Source organism: Bos grunniens, chromosome 24 (assembly GCF_055505025.1).
Source record: "Bos grunniens cultivar Pamir isolate PY7600 chromosome 24, Bosgru_T2T1.0, whole genome shotgun sequence".
NCBI lineage: Eukaryota > Metazoa > Chordata > Mammalia > Artiodactyla > Bovidae > Bos > Bos grunniens.
Window position 1 is genome coordinate 35,793,131 of NC_141188.1, and position 26,230 is coordinate 35,819,360.

At 42.5% G+C, this 26,230-nt stretch overlaps 1 protein-coding gene and 1 long non-coding RNA gene across 3 annotated transcripts in view; one reads left to right on the forward strand and one right to left on the reverse strand.

Moving 5' to 3' along the window:
- LOC147346044 (uncharacterized) overlaps window positions 1–22,847 on the forward strand; it is a 34,089-nt gene extending 11,242 nt beyond the window's left edge. The window contains exons 4-5 of one of the 2 annotated variants that reach the window (XR_015153829.1): window positions 814–13,896; window positions 19,211–22,847. The gene's annotated coding sequence lies outside the window, so the exon portion shown is untranslated. Of the gene's footprint in view, window positions 1–813 lie in introns of both variants that reach the window. The other variant, XR_015153828.1, reaches the window with a different exon arrangement.
- LOC147346045 (uncharacterized) lies at window positions 1,607–25,982 on the reverse strand. The gene is made up of 2 exons (XR_015153856.1): window positions 23,519–25,982; window positions 1,607–5,357 (listed from the first exon to the last, which is right to left on the reverse strand). It is a non-coding gene; the product is annotated as an uncharacterized LOC147346045 (long non-coding RNA).
- Between the last annotated feature and the right edge of the window lie 248 nt (window positions 25,983–26,230).

Sequence of the window (26,230 nt, forward strand, 5' to 3'; positions counted from 1 at the left end):
TCCTCCTCAAATAATTCTTATGAAGACTTAATGAGTTGCTGCTGCTGCTGCTGCTAAGTTGCGTCAGTCGTGTCTGACTCTGTGCGACCCCTTAGACGGCAGCCCACCAGGCTCCCCCGTCCCTGGGATTCTCCAGGCAAGAACACTGGAGTGGGTTGCCATTTCCTTCTCCAATGCATGAAAGTGAAAAGTGAAAGTGAAGTCACTCAGTCACGTCTGACTCTAGCGACCCCATGGACTGCAGCCTACCAGGCTTCTCCGTTCATGGGATTTTCTAGGCAAAAGTACTGGAGTGGGGTGCCATTGCCTTCTCCAGACTTAATGAGTTAAGATTTATCAAACACTTAGAAGAATGTCTGGCTCAACAGGCAGACTATTTGGGCCATTTGATAAATAAGGAAAAACACACATTTCCATTTCAGGCCACCTCTCTAGGGGAAGAGAGATGAAGGGAGAAGGGAGGACATCTCAAGGTCTCAAAAAAGTTAGGTAGGAAGGTGATCAAAGGCAGAAAGAAAAGATATGGGAAAAAGCCTATAAGTATGTCAGACATTTCCTACTGGGGATTGTTTAAGGTCATAAACTCACTCTTTCTGTGTATAAAACCTTCCAACGTGCTGTCTTTACAATGATGAATGTGCCAATGTCTTGAGCAGTGAACGGAGTCATAGGTTCTCACCCAGCATATTGTGTTTATATCAGAGACAAAAGTGAAGGTTGGAGAGGCAGTAAAATTCTCAAGGTGCAAATATTTTAACAATGAGCAAGTGTAAAAAGTTCTTCCTGGCGAGTCAGTAACTTCTCTCACTCTAGGAAACGCTGCATGACGGCTAGAACTTGGCCTTGGGATTACATCCTCCACTTTGTCCTGGTGAGCTTCTGCTGTGTCCACAGTCACGACTCTGATGGTCATGAGATCCATCCTAAAACCAGCGAAGGCTGTCAAGTATTTGTCCATCACACAGTGGCCCTCTTCTTTCTCCACCCACCCCACCATATTTCCACGATTATGGCTGCCTTCCTGATGCTCAGGCAGTGCTGTGGTCACTGGGACACAAGGCGGGTCACAGGCAGCTAGTCTTTATTGCATCCCTGTGCTGCTCTGGTCCATTAGACCTCGGGGGCTCGGATCATGTCTCTTTCATCTTTATATCCTCATGGACACACACAGTGTCTAGCCAGACTGTTAAGTGTGATGACTTTGAAAGTTTTTTGTTGTCATTGGTGTTTGCTTTGTTTTTGGCTGCACTGGGTCTTCGTTGCTGCGCGTGGGCTTTCTCTAATTGTGGTAAGCAGGGGCTACTCTCTAAATGCGGTATTGGGGCATCTCATTGCGGAGGTTTATCTCGTTGCAGAGCACAGGCTCAGTACTCATGGCACACCGGTGTAGGTGCCCCACGGCATTGAGAATCTTCCTGGACCAGGGATCAAACTTGTGCCCCTGGTACTGGCAGGCAGATTCTTAACCACTGGACCACCAGGGAAGTCCTGAAAGTTTTCAGCTACCACGCTCTAAGCCCAAATAGTGAATTCCAACATTATTGATGTCAGATCTTTCTACACTAATGATCTCTTTATTTGAAGAGATAAAATTCCTTGAAAATTCTTTTCTTTCTCTCTCTCTTATATCCTCCTAAATAGAATTCTCAACCAGAAGTATGAACATCAACTTTTGGGGAGGAGTCTATATTGAATAATGCTGATTATCAAATGATATCTTTACAAGCCACTTTCTGATCCAGTAATCTTAATATAAACAAATCCCAACTATAGCCTGTGCAAATTCTCTAATTCCAAGCATCGTATCATTGGTCCTTATAGGAGCCACTGTGAGGCTGATACGGCAGCAGACATATTCCTTTACTTTCCAGACTCCATCTCAATTTTTATGGACTTTATATTTCACTACATTCTAATACTTCCAACTTCTAAATACTTTCCACGTTTTTTTCCTCTTAATTCAACCACTTAAGAATGTTATACTGTCTGTGTTCAGAATTCTTTTTTGGCCAATAATTTATTAAGTCAATTAGAAAGATCACTTTAAAAGGAGAATCAATGGTGAACAGTCAGCAAGAATGTATTAAGCAACACCAGCACCCCCAACACCATGAACACGAAGTGAGGTGTAAACTCCATTCTGAGTACTAGTCACATGCTCCTCCTTTGTTTTCATCATTCTAATGTTAACATATAAATGTCAGTCTTGAGAATAACTACCTTTTGCCAGTAGATATAATGAAGGAACAGATTTATAACTGGAACCTGCCAAAAATAAAATAGGATAAGTTCACATCAAAAAAAAAAAGTTAAACAGTACTGGAGAAACAAGGGGCCCTTCTGAAGGATTCATTGGAATTCAGTGTCAAATTCCTTTCACCTACGTTTTCTGTCCTGGGGTTCAGGGCAGTGTAGATGCCTCTTCAGTGGTTGGGATATGCCTAGTGTGAGAGCTGGTGACCTACCTGGAGAAAACCAGCCATCATCCACACCATGGTCCTCCCTCCTGGAAGCCCCCAGATACATGGGAAACAGGGCAAGACACACTAAGAAAATGAAGTTCCAACGTCCTCACACAACACCACGAAGGGTGGAGCACCTTATTAGAACACTGTCGATAAAGTTCCTCCCTACAGAATCCTTTCCTAAAGGAATTGTCACCATAAAGTGTCCCACCCAGTTAGAAGCACCCCAGATAGATTCACAGCACGGTTGCAGACCCATATCACCTCAACCATACTTCTCCTGTAACACACCATCAAGAGCAAACATCAGTGCCTGCGTGCCACAACCACTGAAGCCCGAGCACCCTAGAGCCTGTGCTCCCCAACAAGAGAATCCACAATATTTTCTCTTATTTGCTTCATCTCTCACACTGATGCAGTGACTATGGGCTGGTCATGAGGAAGAGACGAAGGAAGAATTTTCTCTCGCTCCCTCCCTCCATATACCAAACCAGGGGCTCACTGAAGTGATGTTAGCTCTGGGCATGATCCTAAGGAACTCATTCAAGAGAGAGAAGCTGTACCATACAATTATTCTTCTACCTACAGAGCAACTGCTAGGTCACATACAGGGATCCTGGTGTGACCCCTTTGTAGGCAAGGTGGCTCAGATAGTAAAGAACCTGCCTGCAATACAGGAGACCAGGGTTCAACCCCTGGTTTGGGAAGATCCTCTGGAGAAGGAATGGCTACCCACTCAGATAATCTCATCTGGAGAATCTCATGAACAGTGGAGCCTGGCGGGCTGTAGTGCATGGGGTTACAAAGAGTCAGACGAGACTGAGCAACTAACACCCCTTGGGGAGGTCCTGGCCCTATGTAATAAGCGACAAGGCAGAGAACAAGATTGATGGAAAGGGAAGAGTTATTCCAGTCCATATCCTCTGAACTTCAAGAAGGAAAATGAGATGTACTGACTTCTTTAAATCAAGATATGTAGGGAAAGCCTAAAGCAATGCTATGAAATAGGTCATATTATCTCCAGTCTCTTGTTCCGATACCCAGTGCTGTGAAATCAACAAGAACTCTCATCAGTTACCCCACACTCAATCCTTCCTTTCTTCCATTTCCCAACAGCCCACCAAAAAAAGGTAGACACCAGGCTGATCTAAGTTAAGCTACTGGCAGTTCATGGGCTAATAAAAACCAGCCCATCAGAGGAGACTCTTGTTTCCATGGAGACTTTGTATAGTACGGTTTCTATAAGGTGAGATTGGTGGAATTTCAGACTCATTGGCATCCTTGAGGGAAAGATTTTGGAGGAAGCTCTCCTAGTAATATTTAATTCAGGTAGTTCATCACCCATGATTCCAAGCATGGATCTTTCATTTAAGTCACCCTATGAGCTCACTTGACCACTTGTTTTTCAATCTATAACTTAACTATTGAGCTCAGAGTTTTGGGTTTTGCTTTTGTTTTTTGCTTTGTATATTTTTTTTAAAAACAGAACTTATAATTTAAACTAGAAAAGGAAATGGCAATGCACTCCAGTATTCTTGCCTGGGAAATCCCATGAACAGAGGAGCCTGGCGGGCTACAGTCCAAGAGGTCGCAAAGGAGTTGACTTAGTGACTTAAACACTTAGTGACTAAACAACAAAAATAGTTTAAACATGGCTTTTTACAAATTTCATTTATTTACTTATTATTTATTTTGGCTGCGCTGGGTCTTCGTTGTGGCTCAGGCTTCTCTATTTGTGGTGCTTGAGCCCTAGAGCATGCAAAATCAGTAGTAGTAGCAATGTGTGGGCTTAGTTTAGGCATGTGGGATCTAGTTCCCCGACCAGGGCTTGAACCCAGGCCCCTGCAGTGGGAGCGCAGAGACTTATCCACTGGACCACCAGGGAAGTCCCTGAACCCAAAATATTATGAACTATTACATTTTTGTGTTGAAACCATCTAAAGATGACAAATACCTCTATTTTTAGACAAAAGTCCCTGCTTTGACTAACCCATGGGTGGAGAAGGAGAAAATTACTATTTGCTTTTGCTTAGAAATGTGAGCCTGTTTCGGTCCTCAGGTTTTCATAAAACTGACAAATCAAAAAATGGGTTTGCTGTAGGAAATAAGGTATTCTGTATATACGTATTTGGAGGCAAGATGTGAGCACTGTACTAGAGTTTAAAAGTGGTTAAAATGACAGCAAATTCTCAACTGCTGTGAAAATGAACAAGATAGAACTTGCTGAAGGCCAGCGAACAACTGTCAGATGCCGTATTATTCAAGAATGCTGCCCTATTACAAGGACTCACTTTTACTTACTTTAAAATGAACCCATAAAAAAGAATCAAGAAAGCTGGGAAATGCCTTAAACCTCATCTAATATCACACTCTCGTGAGAAACCTGAAACCCAGAGGATCCTCCAAAGTTCCTTGGTAAGTTGCTTATTTGAATGTTGGAGCATATATTCTCATAGAAATAACATGATAAATGATGGTTAGAAACCAAAATACCACCCCTCCCCTCATCATTAAACAGTATTGTGTACTTGAACATTAATTGTTTCTAATATTGTTCACTGCAAGTGTGTATTATTTAAACTACATTCTTGGTTAATATGCACAACTGACTACCATTCCTAACGTGTCAAAAGGAAGCCCTTAGAGACGGGCCATATGGTAGCTAGATATGAGACACTTCCAACCCTCTCTAAAGCTCCCAAGATGCAGAAACTCCTCTCTAACTGGATTGAGCAGTGAGAACATTCATGTGTTGATGTAACTGAAGCTCAGAGTCACTTGAATCCAGGAGTTCCTGCCCCATTTCTCTGCCACTCCCCTGTACGTGTTTCTCCCATTTGTTGACTTTATCCTCAGGTCACTTTTCTCAGGTGGCAAAAGGACTTCTTACATCTGAAAGAAGAGAGAGGAAACCCAGGTCACAGGATTCCAAGCCGGAGTCCCGAAATTCACTCTAATTGGATCCTGTAAGTCATACATCCACCCTGAACCAGTGACCTTAGCTTGGGAATGGAATAGGCCGTTCAGGTTAAACTAATCAAGAACGAAGCTTGAGAACATCGTCCCTCAAAGTCCACAGGTGAGAATGATGTAAACTAAGACAAAAATGTGGGCCCATTGAGTTGGGTGAAGGGGGGAAATGGATAGATAAGCAACAATATCTACTAAACCATCTTTCCCCTGTGACCCCAGCCCCAACTGCTGAAGGAAGGTATGATATGGCTGGTGGAGCTAAGCAAGGTTAGCAGGGCTAGGCACATGAGTGTCAGTCAGTTCAGTCGCTCAGTCGTGTCCGACTCTTTGCCACCCCATGGACCACAGCACAACAGTCCATCACCAACTGCTCAGACTCATGCCCACTGAGTCGGTGATGCCATCCAACCATTTCATCCTCTGTCGTCCCCTTCTCTTCCTGCCTTCAATCTTTCCCAGCATGAGGGTCTTTTCCAATGAGTCAGCTCTTTACATCAGGTGGCCAAAGTATTGGAGTTTCAGCTTCAGCATCAGTGCTTCCAATGAATATTCAGGACTGATTTCCTTTAGGATGGACTGGTTGGATCTCCTTGCAGTCCAAGGAACTCTCAAGAGTCTTCTCCAACATCACAGTTCAAAAGCATCAATTCTTCAGTGCTCAGCTTTCTTTACAGTCCAACTGTCACGTCCGTACATGACCACTGGAAGAACCACAGCCTTGACGAGACGGACCTTTGTTGGCAAAGTAATGTCTCTGCTTTTTTCCCCACACGAGTGTGGGGAAAGGGAAAGGTTCTACTCTGTTTGCTCCATCTTGGGGTACACTCTACTCCCATCCTCAAGGAGCCCCAGGCCATAAGTCCCTACTCTGTCCCAGGTCCCAGCCCCTAGATCTTCACTCTATCTTAGGACTTTAGGATTTACCACCACCACTAGAAAGAAAAATGCCAATGGAAAAATTATATCTTTCCCTACATCATTTAAAAGTGGTTACATCTTCCATCTTCCTCTTCATTCCGCTTCATTGTAGAAGGGAAACTCAAGGGCCACAGAAATTCGGCTTACACTTTGTCCCCTGACAAAGTGGCTTAGGCACCCACTGACTGATCAGTATGCTTTGGGACAAAACTGTGGTGGCTTTTTTTTTTTTTTAAGTTATTTTATTTTTGGTTATGCTGGGTCTGTGAGAGTTGGACTATAAAAAAAGCTGAGCACCAAAGAATTGATGCTTTTGAACTGTACTGTTGGAAGAGACTCTTGAGAGTCCCTTGGACTGCAAGGAGATCCAACCAGTCCATTCTAAAGGAGATCAATCCTGGGTGTTCATTGGAAGGACTGATGTTGAGGCTGAAACTCCAATACTTTGGCCACTTTATGTGAAGAGTTGACTCATTGGAAAAGACCCTGATGCTGGGAGGGATTGGGGGCGGGAGGAGAAGGGGATGACAGAGGATGAGATGGCTGGATGGCATCACCAACTCAATGGACATGAGTTTGGGTGAACTCCAGGAGCTGGTGATGGACAGGGAGGCCTGGCGTGCTGTGGTTCACGGGGTCGCAAAGAGTCGGACACGACTGAGCGACTGAACGGAACTGGTGCTGGTCTTGGCTGCTGAGCGTGGGCTTTCTCCAGCTGTGGTAAGTGGGGACTGCTCCCTAGTTGTGGTCCTTGGGCTTCTGGGTGGCCTCTCTTGTTGCGGGCACGGGCTCTAGAGCTCGTGGGCTTAGTTGCCGTGTGGCATGTGGAATCTTCCCAGACTAGGGATAGAACCCATGTCCCTTGCATTGACAGGCAGATTCCTATCCAGTGTAACACCAGGAAAGTCCGGTGGCTTTTACCAAACATACATTTATTTATTTGGCTGTTCGGGTCTTAGTTGCAGCATGGAGGATCTTTGGTTGTTGCATTCAAACTCTTAATTGTGGCATGTGGGATCTAGTTCCCCATGCAAGGATCAAACCTAGGCCTTCTGCATTTGGAGCATGGAGTCCTAGGCACTGGACCGCTAGAGACGTGGCTTCAAATCCACTTTTTAATGGTCTATCTGTAGTTAATCGGGTACTAAAAATTGCAAGGTCAACATGAGACCATCTAAAGAAATATAGAAAGTGAGATTAATACTTCTTTCCCAATTACCTCATGTTAATAAAGCTACATATACTCAACTCTTTGCAGAGTATCCTCTTTTTGGCTAACGCTGGGTACAGTGTTCATCCCTGAGCCATGAAGCTGTAAAATACAATAAATAGGCTTGTGATTGGAAAAGAGTCTGGGACTGGATTTGCAACAATCAGTGAAAACACAGGAGTAAAACAGAGAGGGGTCAGTTACTCGGGCTTCTCAGAGAAATTGTCCCACACAAAGACTGATTTCAATCTCACTCCACTGTACTCCAAAAATCCCACTTTCTAAAATGGTGGTTTCCCACTGAAGGACTGGCTCGGAGCCCAGGCTCTGTGTCTCTAGAGCTTTCCACCGAGTTCCAAGTAATGCAGTCTTTGCTTGACTGGAAGTGGAAGGCTGGAAATAAATTGTCCCATTAAGTGTTCAATGGAAAAGAGTCTGTTGTATTGCAATAATAATAATTTAGCTGTTTGGTGTGGCTCACTGTCACATGAAATGCTGACCTCATAAAGAGATGTGCAGGTGCCGTATTTAGAAACTGACTTACCTGCCGTGGATCCTGAGCAAAGTTGACACCTGTTCTATGTCTCGGAGGTACAATATGCAGTTGCAGAAAAAGGCAAGAACCAGAATGGAATTTTCTTTCTGATCACAGCAAATAACTCCTGAAAGTTTTGGCTTTTATCATATATTATTTTTGAAAACAAAGTTTCTGTTTCTGAGTGAAACACATATATTCTGCGGAGTAGAAGTGAATTCCCCCTGACCTTCCATCCCCCAGCATAGATGATCTTACTTCTCCGACTAGGGACTGAATCCACACCCCCTGTATTGGAAGGTGGAGTTGTATCCACTGGACCAAGGAAGTCACTAGAAGTGAATGTTTTTTACAAAACATTCCTTTTCCTTTTGACTAATTCCTCTCCCAAATAGTGTCTCGTTTTCACTAGCATGATTTTATCTTCTGTAAAGAAAATTGCTTTTAATTTGGGGCCATGAATACAGGGACAAAGATCAGTATAATGATATTAGTTGTTTTGCATTATTATCGCTCAGTTTGGGGTGTCATTGCCCCTTCGCTTTATTGCACAAGCTGTTTTTTTTTTTAAGGGCGAACTCTCTCTCCTTAATTTAGGTTGAGGTTTCCAGGAATGTTTTCCAAATTATCCCACTCCCCTGTGACTTTCCCTACCCTTCGAGGGGCCCGTAGTTAAGCCTGGAGGAAAAGGTTAGTTCACAGCACACTAGAGGCTATTTAAATGGAAAGGAGCTGTTTCGAAACCCTCGTTTCTCAACTGTCAGCATTTAAAATATATGGGGCAGTCACAAATGGACTTAAATGGATATAATCTTTTGGAAAGTAACGTGATAATCAGCTTTAATAGCCAGAGAGTTTATTGTGCAACATTACAACACTCACCCCAGTGGTGGCAAACTGTAAAGAATTTATATGACCCACAACAAGGAAATGTTAAACGTCGCACATCCATACAATGGACCATTCTATTGCCATTAAAAACAGGTTTTTAAGGAATATTTAGTCAATGGGCAAATGTTCATCTTTATGGCATAATCATCTCTGTGGCTGGTGAGATAGGAAGGGCTTGGTTTTCTCTTGTGTGTGTGCTTGAGTTTCTATTTCACATGTGTCTAGAATGAGCGTGCATTGTTTTCAAAATAAGAAAAAATAAATTCCAGGAATTCAGGAAGGCTGAGTTTGGACCCTCACCCTGAGCATGAAGTCTGGCAGTCAGTGGGTCAGTGGATCAGGCAGCAATGTTTATCCAGCACCTACTTTGTGCCAGGCACAGGGACAAACACTGGGGACACAAAAATGACAAAAATAAAACAATGCCAATCAGCAGGGGTGGCGGGGCTGAGGCACTTAGAGTCCACGGGTCTTTTTTTTTTCTTTTAAATTTACGTAGTCTTTAAAATTGATTTATATCTCTTTTTTTGGCCTCTCCATGCAGTATGTGGGAACTTAGTTCCCTGACCGGGGACTGAACCCAGGCCCACCGCATTGGGAATGTGAAGTCTAAACCACTGGACCGCCAGGGAAGTCCTCACAAGTCTTGATTGTGTGAACAAATGTGGATGCTGGGTGTCCTGTTGCTGCTGCTGCTGCTGCTGCTAAGTCGCTTCAGTCCTGTCCAACTCTGTGCGACCCCAGAGAGGGCAGCCCACCAGGCTTCCCCATCCCTGGGATTCTCCAGGCAAGAACACTGGAGTGGGTTGCCATTTCCTTCTCCAGTGTGTGAAAGTGAAAAGTGAAAGTGAAGTCTCTCAGTCGTGTCCGACTCTAGCGACCCCATGGACTATAGCCCACCAGGGTCCTACATCCATGGGATTTTCCAGGCAAGAGTACTGGAATGGGATGCCATTGCCTTCTCCAGTTAGTCAGTTCTAATTGCTGGTACCCTAAGGAAAAGAAGCTGGTGTAATAGCGGCTATATTAGTAGCTTTTTAAAATCCAAAATCCAATCAACAGAAAGTCCACTTTATCAAAAATTTCTTTCTCTTATGTGCGATTTTTCGGAGAAAAAGATAAATGGTTAAGAAAACAAGGTACCATAGAAGGTGATTAGCTCATCTCCCACTGTTCAGTGAGAGTCGCTTTTCATACTAATGTAAGATAGTGTCTGATTTTTTTTCCAGCCAAATCTCATTCTCTTTTTATTTATAGCAACTTGACTAATCCTACACATCTAAGGAATGGCCTAAAATGTCTATTCGATTTTTAAAAAAACTTTTCCTTCATCTTTGTATTTGGATTCTTTGAAGAGTGGGGGTCCTGCCACATACAGAAAAGTTTAGTTAACTAGAACCTCTTAACCATTCTGGATAAATAGAATTCTGTATTTAGAATGCCAGGTCACCCTGAAGAATTCATCTTGAGATAAAAATAACTTGTAAATTATATCTGCAAGAAACTTCTGTTTAAATAACTACTATTGTTGTTGCTTGCAAAGAGAAGACTGGATTATTATGGGTGAAAATGTACATAATAATTAGCCAAAAAAGGGACTTCCCAGATAGTCCAGTGGCTAAGACCCCGATCCCAATGCAGGGGGCCCCTGGTTCTAGTCAGCAAACTATTCATAGATCCAGCATGCGGCAAGAAGATCAAGAGTACTGCTTAAGACCCAACACAGCCAAATAATCAATCAATATTTAATATATTTAAGAAAACACCTGTGAGATTCACTTTTCTCATCTGTAGAATGGAAGTGGCAATGGCTACTTTCTGATTACTTTACAGTGATGACTTAAGGATAAATCATATATTAAAAAGTGCACCTAATTCCTTGGCAGAATGAACTATAATTGGCTGAAACTCAGAAAAATGGGAGTCAATGCAGGTATGAAGATGCCTCACCAACTCCAAGCCTTTGTCTGCACTTCCACCTTTAATGATCTGCATGTTTTTGGATTACAGGAACAACAGAATGAGCAGAGGATAAACATCCTCTTGCTTTTTTTGAAAAAGGATAATCTAGGGCTGTATAGGTAAGGAAAATCTATAAAAACTGTCCGAGGTAAGTCACAACTAACATTTGTAGTAAGAATAATGAACACAGAAAATCACCATCTGGAAAACACCACAATCATTGCTTAAGGGATGAATCATCACTGAAAGCTAAAATTAGTTAGTGAAAGTATGATAAGAAACAAGATTTCTATTTAATACATAGTCTAAAGTAGAGCCCTACAATATTTACTAAGGAAAAAAGCAGTAACTTTACAGTGGAGGAACCTAACAAATACCACCTTAACCAGACTGATTAAATTTATCATCTCTTATAATGAGATGGATCAACATACCATGCCTCCACACATAGATGCCCTGAGAAGGACCCAACCTCATTCTGATGGTACAAAAACTTCATGAGGACATACAAGATGACCCAAACTGAGGGTCCCTCTATTAAATAATTGGTCAGTACTTTTCAAACATGGCAAAAGTTGTGAAAAACAAAGGACTGAGAAAGTGTTCTAGATTTAAGGAGACAAAGGAGATGCAGGCAGCTACTGCAACCTCTGATTCCTCACTGGATCTGAGGCCAGAAATCAATGGTGATGTTTGAATCAGGTCTGGAGTTTGATAAGAGTGACATGTTAGAAATAATGTTTCAATTTTGATCATAATGCTATGTAAAATGTTAACTTTGGGTGAATCTGGATGAAAGGTATATAGGAATTCTTGTTTCTAATTGTGCATTTTTTCTTTGTTTTTTTTTTTTTTTTTGGTACATCTGAGGGAAAAAAAAACTGTCCAAGATAGGCAACTAAGATTTTGTTGTTGTTCAGTCACCAATTCATGTTCAACTCTGCGACCTCATGGACTTCAGCATACTGGGCTTCCTTGTCCCACCCAGATAGAAATTTCTTAAAATCATTTTTGTGAAAGTGATACTTAGAGGAAATAAACAGAAATATGACTTGATGTACCATGTCAGGGTGTCTCAAAAGGCCCCTCTTCAGAATTTGAGACAGAGAATTTGAGAAGTGGTTTTCTTTACTTTTTGCCAAACATAGAATCATGGAATCTGAGTACTGGAGGGAAACTTGGGGGAGACTATTGATAAGGAAGAAACTAGCCACAACTTTAATATCCAGCAATAGGGAAATCATTCATTATGCTTCACACACTCCCTGGACTTACATAGCCAGTAAAGGTTGTTCTTACGAGAAATCATACAGCAAAATGGGAGCATGTCTGCACTATAATTTTATTCCTTTAAAAATCAGGATGCAAATTACATATACGTTTTCTAAATCCGAGTACCTAAACTATACATCCATGAAAAAAGGCAAAAGAAATATGTGGTGAATTTGGATAAGATGATGGGATTGTGGGGACATTTTTTTCTTTCCCTATTTTCCAAATTTCCTATGATAATTTAAATGTCAAAATATTTTTAGAAAAAAAAAATGAAAAATCTCTTAACTTTGAGCCAAAATTTATCCTCCTCTTGCTTCCCTGGTGGCTCAGAGGTTAAAGCGTCTGCCTGCAATGCAGCAGACCTGGGTTCCATCCCTAGGTTGGGAAGATCCCCTGGAGAAGAAAATGGCAACCCACTCCAGTATTCTTGCCTGGAGACTCCCATGGACGGAGGAGCTTGGTAGGCTACAGTCCATGGGGTGACAGAGTCGGACACGACTGAGCAACTTCACTTTCATGACAAACTCTAAACCTTCTTTCACATGATGGCCCTGCCCACAGTCCCTCAGCTGTGGGTACTAGAGACTTTCATATACACACCAACCTGACCCAGACACGGGGCCACTCCCCAAGGAGGCGACTTACAAAGAATTTCCTAGGCTCTTCCTGAGCTGAGTTTGACGTTGGCACTTTTGTGTTTGGGAGATGAGACCTGGGAAAGCCCATGAGTGTAGCTTTATCTTCCTGCTCACTCCGCCAAAATCACTGGCTTTGTCTCAGTTCCCCTTTCACTTTCATTCCTCTGTAAGGCTGAAGTTTCACTCCCTCACTTGGTTGGTCCTTGCCCGTCCCCTGCCCCCCTCCTCTGGGAGCTGAGCTCTGTTCCCCGTGTATTGGTTCGCTAGCCCTGCTGTAACAAAGCACCACAGGCTGAGTGGCTTAAACCACAGGAGGACAGAGGTCCAAGATCAAGGTGTCTGCAGGGCTGGTTCTTCCTGAGGGCCGAGAGGGAGAGCTCTGGTCCAGGCCTCTCTCCTTGGCACCAAATGTCCACCTTTTTGTTTTGTCCTTCACATTGTTGTCCCTCTACGTGTTTCTGTGTCCAAATCCCCCTCTCCTTAAAAAGGCACAGAAGAGTCAAACACGACTGAGCAACTAAGCACAACACAGTCATTGGATTAGGGCCCACCCTAATCCAGGATGACCTCCATGTAACTTGATTACATCAGCAGAGACCTTATTTCCAAATAAGGTCACATCCTGAGGTTCTGAGGAGGAGTAGGCTTTTCTACACGTGAACTTGAGGAAGGGTGGGGGCAGGACAGGATTTAACCCATAACATCCCGAGGCACTGCTGGACAGTTACTCCAAATGAGATGAGAAGACTTGAGAGTATCAACAAGCCTCTGACCTGACACTTTCTAGAGCTCTCAGTGATTTTTTTTTTCCCCTCTTTTTACCACACAGCTGAGAGGGTCTCGTGGATCTTAGTTTCCCCACCAGGGGCCAAACCTGCATCCTTGGCAGTGGAAGCACGGAGTCCTAACCACTGGACCACCAGAGAATTCCCCACTGATAATGGATTTTTTATCAGACTCCTTTTTAACAGACTCATGCTACTTGGCCACAGGGAGTTATTCTGCCTGCTGGAGGGTTATCCCCATTGGGTGAGTGACAAGTGTATCTGCCCATCATAAAGAATCTGCTTGTCTGGTCACATGAATTTCAGCATCATATTTATCAATGGAAAAAAAAAAAGGAATTACTGTTTGATATTTTATAGTCTCAATTGTACATTTTTTTAATCTTTATGAAAATATTTTAATTTTTTCACCCACATAGACAAATTTTTTTTTTTTCTTGATGGAGATGATTTCAAGAGGACATTTTTAAAAAATCTTTTTAAGGAACTGTATGTACCTATTTCAAACATAGAAATGGGCTTAGAAAAGTTATGTTCACAAAATCAGGGTCAGATTTTCCATTAAAGTTTTTGAAAGGATTTTATCAAAATATTTAATTCAAATTTGATACTTAATATTTCCCCACTCACTTTCTAGGCAGATGGTGTGTAGTAACTGCTTTTATGTTCTGATCCTCTCCTCCTAAATATTCGTCTTTATGTTCTTCCACTTAGTTCCTCTGCAACATCCAGGTAAATACACCCAAATAAATATGCTTCTCCGTGTCATAAATATGGGCATATATTTCATTTCATCACTGTACGTCAGTCTTTTTTTTTAAAAAAATAGCACTAGTTCTTCATTCTACCAAAATTGGATCTCTTATTATGTACGTCTATTTGTAACTTACTTTGTTTACTGAATATATTTTCACATTTTTCTGTGTAAATGTACAAGAAGTTGCTTCATTTCTCTTTTTTTCTAACTTTAAAAAAAATTTTTTTTTTATGGAAGTATGCTTGACTTACAATGTTGTGTTAATTTCAGCTATACCCTAAAGTGTGTTTATCCGTCTTGAGCCCTGTCTACAAGGTTTCAACGAGGTCGTCTTGTCTATGCGTGGTGTTAAAATCTCAAGTTTAATTTGCTTGTTACCTGTGCCCTGTGTGTTTGTACTTAGACATCTGAGGCCTTAAGTATTGTTTCTGGCTTCCTTCCCAACTGGTTTCTCACATGAATCACCAGGCACCTCTCACTCCCTTATTCTTTCTGCTGCTGCTGCTGCTAAGTCACTTCAGTCATGCCCGACTCTGTGCGACCCCATTGACTGCAGCCTACCAGGCTTCTCTGTCCATGGGATTCTCCAGGCAAGAACACTGGAGTAGGTTGCCATTTCCTTCTCCAATTCTTTCTATATCGTACCTATTACTCTTCAGAGTAACTAGATTCACAAGTTTACCTGGCTGCTTTCCTCCCTTCCCTCACTTATTCTCTTTTCAAGCTCCATGGATAAATTATTATTTATCTAGTAAACTCCTGGGTTAATTATTATTCCCAATTTGGGGAGATGTCCTCCATCTCAAACCAAAAGCGGATCACTTCCATCACATAACTACCCAGGACCAAGATCCATAAATCCAAACGCAGTAAAATGAAACCATCTTCAGGGCCTGCCACTCAAGTCTCCAACCTTCAAACTCACAAATGTCACTGTGTGTCTGACTCTTTACGACCCCATGGGCTGTAGCCCACCAGGCTCCTCTGTCCATGGGATTTTCCAGGCAAGAATATTGGAGTGGGCTGCCATGTCCTTCTCCAAGAGGTCTTCCCAACCTAGGGATTGAACCCAAGACTCCTGGATTGGCAGGCAGGTTTTTTACCACTGAACCGCCAGGGAAGTCCACCAAACAACCAACTGGGCTACCAACTCCTAACCTTTATAGTCTCTTAAAAAGGCTTTTTTTCTTTGCTGATGAAGTCATTCATTCCCACAGGATCATCTTTCAGAGTCCTAGGTATTACCTTCAAGCAACCAATCTCCTCCACTCACTTCAGCCAATCCATTGTCCTGTTAACTCTTCCTCATAAATGCTTCTTGGGTCTGTGATATTTCTATCTCTACTGTATTGCCTTAATTGAAGCCCTCATTGTATCCTGTTTCAATCATTGCTCTGCTCTCTTCTGGGGCTTCCCAGGTGGCAGCAGTGGTAAAGAATCCACCTGCCAATGCAGGAGACACAGGAGTCAATCCCTGGGTCAGGAAGAGCCCCTGGAGAATGAAATGGCAACCCACTCCAGTACTCTTGCCTGGAGAAACCCATGGACAGAGGAACCTGACAGGCTACACTGCATGGGGTCACACAGAGGCAGGCACAGCTGAGCATGCACACAGCACAATGCTCTCCTCTCTTACAGTGTAGTCTCCATGCTGCCATCAGTTATTGCTGGAAGCTTCTCAAAAATTGTTAGTAGCTCACATAACTAACCAGTGAAATTCATCACCTTTGATAATGTGGCCCCAACCCTCTGTTCTGGCCTCAATCTACATTTGGTGCCAATAATCTTGTGCAAAGTGAGCAATCTTCAATTCGCAGAATGTATCATATGCTTCCATGCTTTGGGGCGTTCCCTCTTGTTCCTTAATTATTATTCCATCTTTCAAAGCTCATGCAAGGAACTACTCTGAGTCTCCTCCTTCCCCACACCTCGCCAGAGCTAATCTCTTCTTCCTCTAGTTCCTCTTTTAGCACCCCCACTGTATTTCTGTTGTCTGACAGACAAGGATTGCATCATAATCTTTTCTCCTTCACTCCCCAGCACTTGACTCAGAGCCTGGCACGTAACAATTGCTTGAATTGTTAAATTTCCAAGAATTTGTGAGATAGTTGCCTTGACTTTGGTTGCTTAAAATTAGCCACAAAAGTGAAAATGTTAGTTGCTCACTCGTGTCCAGCTCTTTTCAACTCCACAGACTGTAGCTGGCCAGGCTCCTCTGTCCATGGAATTCTCCAGACAAGAATACTGGAGTGGATTGCCATTTCCTTCTCCAGAGGATCTTCCCAACCCAGGGAATCGAACCCAGATTTTCTGCATTGTAGGCAAATTTTTTACCATTTGAGCCACTTGGGAAGCCTTAGTGGAAATATTTACACCATGGAAAACACTGCGATAAAACAACACTACAGTATAACTTTTTTTTTTCTTTTTTTTGGAGAAAGTTGCTTCTTAAACATTTTTTAAAAAATCACAGTATAGTGGCTTCACAATTTTGTGTTAGTTTCTGCTGTACAAGGAAGTGAATCAGCCATCAGTTCAGTTCAGTTCAGTTCAGTCGCTCAGTCGTATCCGACTCTTTGCGACCCCATGAACTGCAACACGCCAGGCCTCCCTGTCCATCACCAACTCCCGGAGTTCACTCAGACTCACGTCCATTGAGTCAGTGATGCCATCCAGCCATCTCATCCTCTGTCGTCCCCTTCTCCTCCTGCCCCCAATCCCTCCCAGCATCAAAGTCTTTTCCAATGAGTCAACTCTTTGCATGAGGTGGCCAAAGTACTGGAGTTTCAGCTTTAGCATCATTCCTTCCAAAGAAATCCCAGGGCTGATCTCCTTTAGAATGGACTGGTTGGATCTCCCTGCAGTCCAAGGGATTCTCAAGAGTCTTCTCCAACACCACAGTTCAAAAGTATCAATTCTTCAGCGCTTAGCTTTCTTCACAGTCCAACTCTCACATCCATACATGGCCACTGCAAAAACCATAGCCTTGACTAGATGGACCTTTGTTGGCAAAGTAATGTCTCTGCTTTTGAATATGCTATCTAGGTTGGTCATAACTTTTCTTCCAAGGAGTAAGCGTCTTTTAATTTCATGGCTGGAGCCCCCCAAAATAAAGTCTGACACGGTGTCCACTGTTTCCCCATCTATTTCCCATGAAGTGATGGGACCAGATGCCATGATCTCCATTTTCTGAATGTTGAGCTTTAAGCCAACTTTTTCACTCTCCACTTTCACTTTCATCAAGAGACTTTTTAGTTCCTCTTCACTTTCTGCCATAAGTGTGGTGTCATCTGCATATCTGAGGTTATTGATATTTCTCCCGGCAATCTTGATTCCAGCTTGTGCTTCTTCCAGCCCAAGCCATATGCAAACATATTATCTCCTCCCTCCTTCTTGGACCTCCCTCCCACCCCACCCTCAATCCCACGCCTCTAGATCATCACAGAGGACCAAGCTGAGCTCCCTGCACTGTGTAGCAGGTTTCCAGCAGCCATCTGTCTTAGACATGGTCGTGTATATATGTTATTCCCAATCTCCCAATTCATCCTCACTCTCCATGCCACACGTCAATTCTCTGGGTCTGCGTCCCTTTTCCTGCCATTCAAACAGGTTCATCTGTACCGTTTTTCTAGATTCCACATATATGTGTTAATACGGCACACCACTGTGCTGTATACCAGTAATGCTAGTCATCTCTCATTGGATGCAATCAGAATCAACTGTCCCCTTTAATGCCTCCCATACTCAATCCAGTAAACAGTTTGGTGTGTTTCTTCCAGGCCCTTTTTCATACATTTATATATTGTGACATTTGCTGAGTTTAAATTTACTGGCTTATTGCCAGCTGGGAAGCTTTCTCAGACTGCTCCTGCTGTCACTATTATGTCTTTCCTCTGATCTCCTTCTACACCCACTACATCTTTTCTAACTTCTGTGTGCCTTGTTTTTTCTTAAGATTTCAAGTTGTTTGGAGAAAGGTATCCTTAAATGCCTGTATTTTCTCCTGAACGGGCAACCCTCATTAAAATGAGTAAGTTCTAAGGATCCAGTGTACAGCATGGTAACCACAGTTAACAATACTCTATTGTACACTTGAAAGTGGCTAAGAGAGCAGATCTTAAGTGTTCTCACCACACACACACAAAAAAGGCAGTTATATGAGATGATGGTGTCAACTAACCATATTGCAGTAATCATTTTGCAATGCATATGTTCCTCACATTGAACACCTTAAACTGATACACTGTTAGACATCAACTTATATCTCAAGAAAGCTGGGGAAAAAATTAAAATGGAATAAAAAGAACAGACCCTCCAAAATGTCATTCGTTTAATTCTTTGATCCAAAACCAGCTAGGAATCATCCAGTACCGTCTGAATATAGCATTGGATAGAAAGCATCCAAGCAATAAGCCCTTTCGAGGTGCTTTCTTTATTTTTCTCTCTCTCTTCCTCTGGCTGCCTTGAGTCTTAGTTGCATCACGCAGAATCTGTCATTGTGATGCACAAATTCTTTAGTTGCATTGTGTGGGCTCAGTAGTTGCATGCAGCCTTAGCTGCTCCACAGCATATGGGATCTTAGTTCCCCAACCAGGGATGGAACTCAAGTCTCCTGCATTGCAAGGTGGATTCTTAATCACTGGACCACCAGGTAAGTTCCTCTTTAATTTATCATATAAAGGGCAAACTGTTTCCTCTGGGTACTGTAGTGCCTCAGTCATGAAGTAAAAGACAAGAGAATGGTACCGTGTTTTATCTGTCATCATGTCCTCAGTTAGGCAAGGCTTCCATCTCTTCGCAGGTCACCCTGTGGACCTGGAGCCACACAGAGTAAGAATGAACCTTCTGGCTCTCAGCAGAGATTCTCATGCTAAGTCGACCTTCCCTGTGGATGTGGAGCTGCCATCTGCCCAGTAAATCTACCCCTGTGTGCCCAGGAAAACACTGTGATGCAGCCTGAGGGCTGAAGTGGGAAACCACTTGGATGGCAGACCCCAACTTCAGATGCAGAGAAGAGGTCTTTTTGTCTTACACTTGCTCCTGCCCCGTGAGCCATGAGGACCTGGAGATCAGGCAGCAGAACTCACTCATATTTGTCTATCCAAAGGCTACCAGAGCACCAAGCATACTGTTGGATGCTCAACAAGTGTCAACAGAATGAATCCATGAGTCTGTGTGAAGGATATCACCATGTCCCTTGTACTGTTCTTTCAACTTTTATGTAGGCTTGAAAGTTTTCAAGCAAAAAGTTTGAGGAAAAAAGATCCTCCCAAGTCAAGGATCAAACCCTGGTCTCCAGCATTGCAGACAGATTCTTTACCATCTGAGCCACCAGGGAAGCCTGAATTGAAAGGTGGGAGGGTCACCAAATTTCTGAGTGATGGTGCCTAAGATGTTGTTTGATAAATTTAGTTCTTCCTAAAGAGCAGCAGTCCTTACAGGATCTAAAAGCCTTTGAAATGTTTAAAGGTGGTTCTGTCTGGTGGTGAGTGTGCCCTGGAGGGGGTGAAGAGGGAGGGGCAGGAGCTGCCAGGCAGGATCATGATTATGGAGTAAAATATCCCAGCTTCCGCCAGGGGAGGGGGTCCCTCCCCAGCCTGGGGTCTGTCCAAGGAAGGCTTGAATAAGGACATTGTAAGTGGAGTGAAAATCTGAGATGCGGAACTCCACCCACTCCATCCCAAGGAGCAACCGCTCTGCACACTGCCGCAGGTGCAGCAAGACCTGCCCCTGGGAAGTGGCCACCCTACCTGGCTCCACGGGTCCCCACCTCGGGGCTCACCTTCTCACGTTCAGAGCCCTCTGCTAGCAGGCTGCAGATCTGCTAGCAGAGGATATTAGCATAACCCCTGCTAATCTCAGTAAGTCAAGATCACCTACAACTTTGATTTGGCCATCCCTCTACCCCGCTAAACCTTCATTTCAGATTCCAGAAGCACTTGAATTGTTTGCCTCTTGAGAAACTAAAAATTCACCATTTATCTTTGCTCACATTTTAGAAATCTGCAGCTCCAGGACTCAACCTCCTGTTCTCTTTTTCTTAATGTTAAATGGTGGTGTTGTCCGGGTGACCTGACCTTCAGCACATCCCCAAGCCCTCCCTAATATAGTTCCCTCTTCTAAATTGTAAGCTGTGGTTCATTAATATCAGTAGTAGCCACAGAAGAACACATGAGAAATCAAGACACTTTTCATTGAGAACTATCGCTTAGTGATATGATTAGTCATCATCTGTTGAACTCTAATGGGGCTTCCCTGGTGGCTCAGTGATAAAGAATCCACCTGCCAGTGCTGGAGACACAGGTTCAATCCCTGGTCCAGGAAGATTACCCCATGGCTTGGAGCACCTGAGCCCATGTGCCACAACTATTGAGCCTGTGCTCTAAAACCCTGGGAACTGCAACTAAGGAGCCCACATGCCACAACTACTGAAGCCCATGCACTCTAGATCCCGTGCTCTGCAACGAGAAGCCGCTCAAGTAAAAAGCCCAGGCACCACAGCTAGAGAGTAGCCCCTGCTCGCTGCAACTACAGAAAAGCCTGTGCAGCAACGAAGACCCAGAACAGCCAAAAATAAATAAATTAATTAAATGTTAAAAAAAAAAAAGAATCCACCTGCAATGCAAGAGACACAGGTTCAATCCCTGAGTCAGGAAGGTGCCCTGGAAAAGGAAATGGCAACCCACTCCAATATTCTTGCCTGGGAAATCCCATGGACAGAGGAGCCTGGTGAGCTACAGTCCATGAAGTTGCAGAGTCAGATATGACTGAGCACAAGCACATGTGCGCACACACACACACACATATGCACACATTGAACTCTAAAACCTCACATCTGCTAAACACTAATAATAACAGTGTTAGATATGTATTGAGAATTTACTATGTGCCAAGGACTGTGGTTAGTGTTACCTTGATTTTCTCATTGAATTCTAACATGGGTCCTTTCCAGTGAGTGTTATTTCTATCCTACATGTAAGAAAACTGAGACATAGAGAAGTCAATGAGTGGTAGAACCACAGTTTGAAGCTGGTCACTCTTTCTAAAATCTGTGCTCTTTATACATTACGCTAAAGTGTCTTTTCCTAAGTGACTTATTTTGAAGTGAAATGAGTACCTTTAGCTCTAAAAGTGTTGAGGGAATTCTCTGGCAGTCCAGTGGTTAGGACTTGGCACTTTCTCTCTTTCGCTGCTGTGACCTAAGTTTAATCCTTGGTCGGGGAACTAAGATTTCCCATCAAAACAGTATGGTACTCACATAAAACAAGGAACAGAATCAGGAGCCCAGAAACAAACCCAAGTAAACACAGTTAACTAACATTTGACAAGGGAGTCAAGAATATTCAATGGAGAAAAGGCAGGTTTTTTTTTCAATACACGGTGCTGAGATAATTGGATAGTCACATGAAAAATAATAAAACTGAACCCAAATCTTACACCACTCATAAAAATTAACTCAAAATAGATTAAATACTTAAATATAAGACTTTAAATCATGAAATTCTTAGAAGAAAACCAAGGAATAAAGCTCCTTTACATGGGGGTTGGTAATTGGTTTTTAATAGGACAGCTAAAGCACAATTAGCAAAACAAACAACAAACAAGTGGTCCTCTATCAAACTAAAAACTACTGCACAGGAAAAAGAAATTATCAACAAAGTGAAAAGAAAACCTGTGGAATGGGAAAAAAAAAATGCAAACCATATATGATGAGAAGCTAACATCCAAAATCTCATACAACTCAGTAGCAAAAAAAAGACAAATGACCCAGTTTAAAAATTGGACAAAGGACCTGAATAGACTCTTCTCCAAAGAAGATATACAAAAGGCCACTAGGTAAATGAGAAGATGATCAGCATCACTAGTCATTTGGAAAATGCAAGTTAAACCACAGTGAGACAGCACCTCTTACCTGTTAGGATGGCCATCGTCAAAAGGACAAAAAATAATAAATTTTCCTGTGAATGTAGAGAAAAGTGAATCCTTGTGCACTGTTGTGAGATTATAAATTGGTGTAGTCACTATGGAAAAGAATGTGGAGGACCCTCAAAAAATTAAAAACAGGCCAACCGTATCATCCAGCAATTCTACATCTGGGAATATACCCAGAGGAAACAAAAATATCAACTTAAAAATATATCTGTATCCCCATGTTCTTTGTAGCATTATTTACAATAGTCAAGATGTGGAAGCAACCTCTGTGCCCATCAATGGATGAATGGATAAAGAAGTTGAATACATAATAGGAGATCCAATCATTTACAAAGAACTGTGCCAACTGACACTCTCAGGAGACTTACATGAGACTTCTACATCCTCAGCACCGCTTGATATTATCAGTCACTTTAACTTTCGTCATTCTTTTAGGTGTGCAGCAGTATGTTATTGTGAGTTTAATTTGTATAACCCTTACGATTAAAATGAGGTTGGGTACTTTTTCACACGTTCACTGGCCATTTAATATCTTTTTTAAGACATGGACCCATTCAAGTCTTTTGTCCATTTTTTGGTTGCCTTTTTGTTATTAATTCCTAGGAACATTTTAATATTCTAGATATGAGTCCTTTCTCAGACATTTCTATTGCAAATATCTTTCGCAAAGAAGGTTTCTGTTTTACCTTCTCACTCTCTATACAGTTTGCCTATGTTGAATTTTTAGAAAATCATTATGTGGGGAAAAAAAAAAAACTGCACAAATAACCTCAAAATATCACTTTAGATCTTTTGATTGGTGGAAATACATGTGACATTTTCCTTCTTATTTTCACTTCTTAATATTTTCCTAAACTTTTATTTCTCATTATAAATAATAAAATTTCTATTTTAAAATTACATGAAACTCTAACGATGAAACCGTGAAATGCTAATGAAGAAATCATGAAATGTTAATGATAAGGTAGAAAGAAAAAAAAAATCCAGGAAACAAATTTGATTTTATCATTTGAAGTGAAGAAGGAGTTTCTATTCTTATTATTAGAAAACAAAAGCTGAAATAGAGGATTCCTAAAGTTCCCCTGGATAACACTATGGACTGAAGACAGCGTCCCCAAAGTGATGCTTGTCTAAGGGGGATTGTGTGCTCCTTGGCTTTCCTTGGATCATCACTCACCTGCCATGACATCCAGCTGCTTCAGAAAGCCCAGGAGTCACGGTTTCCTTGTGGGACCAGAAGGACTAAACCAAGTGGCAGATAGAGGGGCAGGCTAGTGGGTGGGAGCCCTCCTGGTCAAACCTGAAACATCCAATCAGGACAATATATGAACTTGTTACTTATCTTGACATTTTGGAGCTTTTGGTTGAACCTAAGACCATGAGTTTAAAAGAATTTTAAATGCAATGTCTACTTAAAATTTTCTTTCCTGAAATGAATTAGAAGATCCAATTTTTTTTTTTAAATCATTTATTTATTTTAATTTGGCTGCACTGGGTCTTAGTTGCTGCATGTGGGATCTAGCTCCCTGTCCAGGGATCGAACCCAGGCCCCCTGCATTGGGAGCGCAGAGTCTTAGCCACTGGACCACCAGGGAAGTCCCAGAAGATCCAATTTTTGAGGAGGAAACCAGTGGAAATGAGAACTATTTGGATGTGTGGTGACACATCGTTCCATTAGAAATGGTTTTTAATCATGCAAATCTCACCCATTTGTGCTCAGACACAAGGCATAGCTTCCTTTCTTTGCCATTCCTAAAAGGTATTTTTCTTTCTTTTTTTGAATGGAGCTGTTCTCTGGGGACACAGTTACTTTCCTACATTATTACATGACGCTGGAAATATCCTTGACCTGGAAAGTCTTTTCTTTTATCTTAATATGACTTGGAAGAATTTTAGAAATTGCTACTGTCTGCTAAGAAACAGAGTAATTCTATTTTGTTCTAATCCCTGTCCACCTCTGTGCCTTAAAAGCTCAAAGAAGCTTTTGGATTTCTTTATCTAATATTTTCCAACCATCTAAATCTACAGTTTTCAACTGTAAAAAAGCAAGCAAGAGACAGCATGAGAGGATAAATGGAGATTCTTCAGCCCTACCTTCCTTGTGCATCTGTGATCACGGTGATTGCTTTCTTTTATTATTATTATTTTGGCTGTGTTGGGTATTTGACTCTGAGGGGTTTTCTCTAGTTGTGGCTAGCAGGGGCTGCGCTCTAGCAGTGTATGGAGTTTTAATACAGTGGCTCTCCTGTTACAGAGCCTGGACTCGAGGGCGCACAGGCCCAGCAGCTGCGGCCCCGCGGCTCCTAGAGCGTGGATGGACGCGGTAGTCATGGTGCACGGGCTTAGTTGCCCAGTGCGCATGTGAAATCCTCCCGGACCGGGGACTGAACTCATGTCCCCTGCATTGTCAGGTAGATTCTTCACCCCTGGACCACCAGTGAAGTCCAGTGATACCCTTCTTTCAAATTTCATGTTCAAAAGCTTAAAGCGAAGTTTGATTTTTGTCCCTCACATGTGTGTGAACTCCTCTTTGAAAATATTCATTTTTGAATCTGGAAAGTGTTGGGGAAAGAGGCAGGATCCTGGGCAGTTTGAAGGGGCCCCACACACCACCAAGCATCCTGCCTGGGTCAGTTTACAGGATGAACCTCCTCCCCAGAATGCCATGCAGGTGTTTCCACAGCCTGCACCTGGACCTGGTCTCAAGCCCCCTAGCCCAGCCTACGAGGTGCAAGACCCCTCCCTTCTCACGGTTCCCAGGGCACCAAGCAGTTCCCCCACCCCTTTCCTCTGCTGTCCCCTCCAGCCTCACCAAACCCTTCCTCCCTATGTGAATATTCACAAAGCACTAGCATATACTTCGAAGCTGCAAAGTCACACGACCACCACACCTTAGCCATCCTTTTATATTCCTTACTCAAGTTCATGCTGAAGTTTATTTATTTATTTATTTTTGTTTTGAATTAGTTTGTTTTTTGCACTGTGACTATATCAAATCTTGTCAATGATCTGGCTCACCCAGGGTGTGTAACCTTCTTGGTTGTGACTTCAACTAGATTTATTTTCATAAATGCCCTACACTTTCAAAGAGATATAAATGCTACAGCAATTAAACTGAGCAGTCTGTTTCTCAAGGCTTTCCTTTACAACATCAACACCAAGACATTCATCAAATGATAGAGGAACAACAACAGAGTGTTTTGGAATGATAAAAATCATGTTGGATTCACAAACCTACCTGAAAGAGCGTTTCTCCGTACAGTCCATCTGCTCTACCTCCCCAGGCTTTGGCTAAAGCGCCATTCAAACTAGGATGCTCAGAAAGGCAGTGGCATCAGGGTTTATATTCCCCTTATAACTCTCTTCTGTTATGGACTAACTGTAGCATCAGTGGGCTTCCCTGGTGGCTCAGATGGTAAAAAATCTGCCTGCAATGCAGGAGAACTGGGTTCAATCACTTGGTAGGGAAGATTCCCTGGAGAAGAGAATAGTTACCCACTCCAATATTCTTGCCTGGAGAATTCCAAGGACAGAGGAGCCTGACGGGCTACAGTCCATGGGGTCGAAAAGAGTCTGACATTACTGAGGGACTAACACTTTCACTTTTCATTGTACCATCAACAACAACAAAATTCCTTGAGTCTCTAGTTCTCCCTCAAGACCTAGTTTTCCCTCCGCTTCTTTTTTACTTATGTTTTATTCTGCAGAAACGCCAAGTCAAAGCACACTTTAAAATCAGTCGTCAAGAAGAACAATTAAGTCCCCAGCTCTCCCTTCTTCTGATTCTCCAGCCATCTGTCTGCTGGAGATTCCAGCTAGGATGTGGTGTGATCATCATCTCTGAGAGAAAGTTAATCCTCTTCTCTGGAACACACCAGGGCTCTTTTCT